Source organism: Arachis stenosperma, chromosome 9, assembly GCF_014773155.1.
Source record: "Arachis stenosperma cultivar V10309 chromosome 9, arast.V10309.gnm1.PFL2, whole genome shotgun sequence".
In the NCBI taxonomy this organism is placed as follows: Eukaryota; Viridiplantae; Streptophyta; class Magnoliopsida; order Fabales; family Fabaceae; genus Arachis; species Arachis stenosperma.
The window spans coordinates 119,892,079-119,897,449 of NC_080385.1; the positions used below are offsets into that span (position 1 = coordinate 119,892,079).

The 5,371-nt window shown below is 39.9% G+C and overlaps 1 non-coding gene across 1 annotated transcript; it reads left to right on the plus strand.

Annotated features, from left to right (window-relative positions):
* The first annotated feature begins 394 nt into the window (after positions 1-394).
* LOC130953886 (small nucleolar RNA R71) lies at positions 395-502 on the plus strand. Its single transcript, XR_009076046.1, has one exon. It is a non-coding gene; the product is annotated as a small nucleolar RNA R71 (small nucleolar RNA).
* Positions 503-5,371: the final 4,869 nt, after the last annotated feature.

Sequence of the window (5,371 nt, forward strand, 5' to 3'; positions counted from 1 at the left end):
GTTCTCCCATGTAATTTATCTCTTTCATTGAATGGTTCTCAGGATCATAAGCTTTTTCTTCAGATGAAGCATCCTTAGTACTGCTTGGTACATTTTGCATTCCAGACAGACTTTGAGAAATCAAATTGACTTGTTGAGTCAATATTTTGTTCTGAGCCAATATGGCATTCAGAGTATCAATCTCAAGAACTCATTTCTTCTGACTAGTCCCATTGTGCACAGGATTCCCTTCAGAAGTATACATGAATTGGTTATTTGCAACCATTTCAATTAGTTCTTGAGCCTCTGTAGGCGTCTTCTTCAGATGAAGAGATCCCCCAGCAGAGCTATCCAAAGACATCTTGGACAGTTCAGATAGACCATCATAGAAAATACCTATGATGCTCCATTCAGAAAGCATGTCAGAAGGACATTTTCTGATCAATTGTTTGTATCTTTCCCAAGCTTCATAGAGGGATTCTCCATCCTTCTGTCTGAAGGTTTGGACTTCCACTCTAAGCTTACTCAATTTTTGAGGTGGAAAGAACTTTGCCAAGAAGGCATTGACTAGCTTTTCCCATGAGTCCAGGCTTTCTTTAGGTTGTGAGTCCAACCATGTCCTAGCCCTGTCTCTTACAGTAAAAGGGAATAGCATTAGTCTGTAGACCTCAGGGTCAACCCCATTAGTCTTGACAGTGTCACAGATTTGCAAGAATTCAGCTAAAAACTGATGAGGATCTTCCAATGGAAGTCCATGGAACTTGCAATTCTGTTGCATTAGAGAAACTAATTGAGGCTTAAGCTCAAAGTTGTTTGCTCCAATGGCAGGGATAGAGATGCTTCTCCCATAGAAGTCGGGAGTAGGTGCAGTAAAGTCACCCAGCACCTTCCTTGCATTGTTGTTGTTTTCGGCTGCCATAAGTTCTTCTTCCTTGAAGATTTCTGTTAGGTCCTCTATAGAGAGTTGTGCCTTAGCTTCTCTTAGCTTTCGCTTCAAGGTCCTTTCAGGTTCAGGGTCAGCTTCAACAAGAATGCCTTTGTCTTTGTTCCTGCTCATATGAAAGAGAAGAGAACAAGAAAATATGGAATCCTCTATGTCACAGTATAGAGATTCCTTGAGGTGTCAGAGAGGCAGAAAATTAGAAGGAAGAAGGAGAAGAATTTGAACTTAGTCAGATAGAGTTCGAATTGTGCATTGAGGAGGAGTGGTACTCCATAAATAGAAGGATGTGAGAAGAAGGGAAGTAATTTTCGAAAATTAAGTAAAAGATTTTAAAAACATTTTGAAAAACACTAGTTAATTTTCGAAAACCAAGAGTGGGAAAGAGATCAAGTGATTTTTGAGAAAGATTTTGAAATTAGAAATCAAAAATATTTGATTGAAAACTATTTTGAAAAAGATGTGGTTAAGAAGATATGATTGGTTTTTAAAAAGATGTGATTGTGAAGATATGATTTGAAAAACATGTTAAAAAAGATTTGATTTTTTTTTAAAAAAAAAATGACTTGCCTAACAAGAAAAGATATGATTCAAACATTAAACCTTTCTCAACAGAAAAGGCAACATACTTGAAATGTTCAATCAAATCATTAATTGTTAGCAAGTATCTTTGAAAAAGGAAAGAAATTGATTTTGAAAACATTTGATTGAAAAGATATGATTTGAAAAAGATTTGATTTTGAAAAACTTTGAAAACTTGAAAAAAATTTGATTTGAAAACAAAATCCTCCCCCTTGTGCCATCCTGGCGTTAAACGCCCAGAATGGTGCACATTCTGGCGTTTAACGCCCAATGCACTACCTTTTTGGGCGTTAAACGCCCAACCAGGCACCCTGGCTGGCGTTTAAACGCCAGTCTATCCTTCTTCACTGGGCGTTTTGAACGCCCAGCTTTTTCTGTGTAATTCCTCAGCTGCATGTTCTGAATCTTCAGTTCCCTGTACTATTGACTTGAAAATAGAACCAAGATCAAATAAACAATGCATGCAAGACACCAAACTTAAAATTTGACACTAGACTCAAACAAGAAACATAAAATATTTTTGGTTTTTTATGGTTTTGTAATTTTTTTGTGCTTTTTCGAAAATTATATGAAAAAAAAAGAAAATAAAGGTTTCAGAATTCTTAATTTGGATTCCAGGAATCATTGCAATGCTAGTCTAAGACTCCGGTCCAGGAATTAGACATGGCTTCACAGCCAGCCAAGCTTTCAAAGAAAGCTTCGGTCCAAAACACTAGACATGGCCAATGGCCAGCCAAGCCTTAGCAGATCATTGCTCCAATAGCAAGATTGATAGAGATCAATAAGCTCTTGTGATGATTAGTTGAAACCTCGGTCCAATAAGATTAGACATGGCTTCTCAGCCAGCCAGATTTCAACAGATCATCATGAAACTCTAGAATTCATTCTTAAGAACTCTGAAGAAAAATACCTAATCTAAGCAACAAGATGAACCGTCAGTTGTCCATACACAAAACAATCCCCGGCAATGGCGCCAAAAACATGGTGTGCGAAATTGTGATCATTACTTTTCACAACTCAATTAATCCCTAGTAATGGCCCCAAGAACTTGGTGCTCACTACCATGGCATAAACACAACTTTGCACAACTAACCAGCAAGTGCACTGGGTCGTCCAAGTAATAAACCTTACGCGAGTAAGGGTCAATCCCACGGAGATTGTTGGTATGAAGCAAGCTATGGTCACCTTGTAAATCTTAGTCAGGCAGACTCATATGGGTATGGGTGATATATGAATAAAACATAAAGATAAAGATAGAGATACTTATGTATATCATTGGTGAGAGCTTCAGATAAGCGTATGAAGATGCCTTCCCTTCCGTCTCTCTGCTTTCCTACTGTCTTCATCCAATCCTTCTTACTCCTTTCCATGGCAAGCTTATGCAAGGGTTTCACCGTTGTCAGTGGCTACCTCCCATCCTCTCAGTGGAAATGTTCAACGCACCCTGTCATGGCACGGCTATCCATCTGTCGGTTCTCGATCAGGCCGAAATAGAATCCATTGATTCTTTTGCGTCTGTCACTAACGCCCCGCCCTCAGGAGTTTGAAGCACGTCACAGTCATTCAATCATTGAATCCTACTCAGAATACCACAGACAAGGTTAGACCTTCCGGATTCTCTTGAATGCCGCCATCAGTTCTTGCCTATACCACGAAGACTCTGATCTCACGGAATGGCTGGCTCGGTTGTCAGGCGAGCACTCGGTTGTCAGGCGATCAACCATGCATCGTGTATCAGGAATCCAAGAGATAAACACTAGAGCCTTGTTTGCTTGTAGAACAAAAGTGGTTGTCAGTCACTTTGTTCATAAGTGAGAATGATGATGAGCGTCACATAATCATCACATTCATCAAGTTCTTGAGTGCGAATGAATATCTTAGAATAAGAACAATGGAATTGAATAGAAGAACAATAGTAATTGCATTAATACTCGAGGTACAGCAGAGCTCCACACCTTAATCTATGGTGTGTAGAAACTCCACCGTTGAAAATACATAAGAACAAGGTCTAGGCATGGCCGTGAGGCCAGCCTCCCAGTGATCAAAAGATTCAAAGATCTCAAGATGTCAAATACAATAGTAAAAGGTCCTACTTATAGGGAACTAGTAGCCTAAGGATTACAAAGATGAGTAAATGACATAAAAATCCACTTCCGGGCCCACTTGGTGTGTGCTTGGGCTGAGCAATGAAGCATTTTTCGTGTAGAGACTCTTCTTGGAGTTAAACGCCAGCTTTTATGCCAGTTTAGGCGTTTAACTCCCATTTTGGTGCCAGTTCCGGCGTTTAACGCTGGGAATTCTGAGGGTGACTTTGAACGCCGGTTTGGGCCTTCAAATCTTGGGCAAAGTATGGACTATCATATATTGCTGGAAAGCCCAGGATGTCTACTTTCCAACGCCGTTGAGAGCGCGCCAATTGGGCTTCTGTAGCTCCAGAAAATCTACTTCGAGTGCAGGGAGGTCAGAATCCAACAGCATCTGCAGTCCTTTTCAGTCTCTGAATCAGATTTTTGCTCAGGTCCCTCAATTTCAGCCAGAAAATACCTGAAATCACAGAAAAACACACAAACTCATAGTAAAGTCCAAGAAAGTGAATTTTAACTAAAAACTAATAAAAATATACTAAAAACTAACTAAATCCTACTAGAAACATACTAAAAATAATGCCAAAAAGCGTACAAATTATCCGCTCATCAGCTATGCATGATTCCAGGTTTACTAAAGTAAAATGAAAAGGAAATAAAAATAAAAACAAATAATGATGAAATAAACTGAAAAAGAAACGACCATACCATGGTGGGTTGTCTCCCACCTAGCACTTTTAGTTAGAGTCCTTAAGTTGGACATTGGAGGAGCTTCCGGTTAGGGTGGCTTATGTTTAAATTCGTCCAAAAATCTCCACCAGTGCTTGGAATGCCAATAGCCTCCGGGGTCCCAAACTAGGCATGTGAAGCTTCTGAACAGCTTCAAATAGATTTTTAGGTTCCCGGGGTGATAAATGTCAGAATAAACTCCAGGATTCCAAGCCTTGCTTTTAAATCCGCCTCCGTTTTGATTTGTAAGTTTCCATTCGGGCGGGTTAAAAAGTAGAATCTCACCGTGGTGACCAAACGTTCTCCGTGATCCATGCAATTGAGCATGATACCAATCCGTGTACTTCGAGGTGAAGCGTGGAACTTTATTGAACCTTGTGCACCAGCTCTGAGTACGAGCCATTTCTCTTTTACTCTTAAAGCTGCAGAGAGCTCTAAGCTGGCCATCTGTTTCAAGTAAACCATATTCAGGTGAATAAGTAAAGTCATAAGTTAAGGATTGTACCCACTTGAAGCTTGTATTAGGTGGTAGTGGCCTTGGGATAGGTGTTTCTGGTGGTTCTGTAAGTTCTACTCCCTTATGCTCTTCTATGAATTCCTCCACTTCTTTGCAAAGATCTTCAATTGTATCTGTGTCCTGGTCAAAGTCTTCCATGTTTTCCTCATCACTCAAGTCATAGATTGGAGGTTGAGAGAAATCTACCTCCGCATCATCTTCATATTCACTTGGGAAAGATTCTTCGATCTCAGAGAATTTACTTGTGGACGCAAGTTCATCACCAAGAGAGCTAGACTTGTGAATATCACCATCAAGGGAATTTGCTTCTTAGATTATTCCGTCCGATTCCTCATAAACGACTTGCCTTGGAGATTGTACAGTATCTTCCTTAGCATCAACTGTAGCATCCTGGACGGAGTTTTCCTCAATTCTGGATTCCCAAGGAAGTTCAGCATCGCCTAGATCTTCAACTAACTCTTCTTCTTGAACAATGACAGCCTCTTCTAATTGTTATAGTAAAAATTCATTCTCTGCCTTGTCCACTGGAGTCTCTAGTAT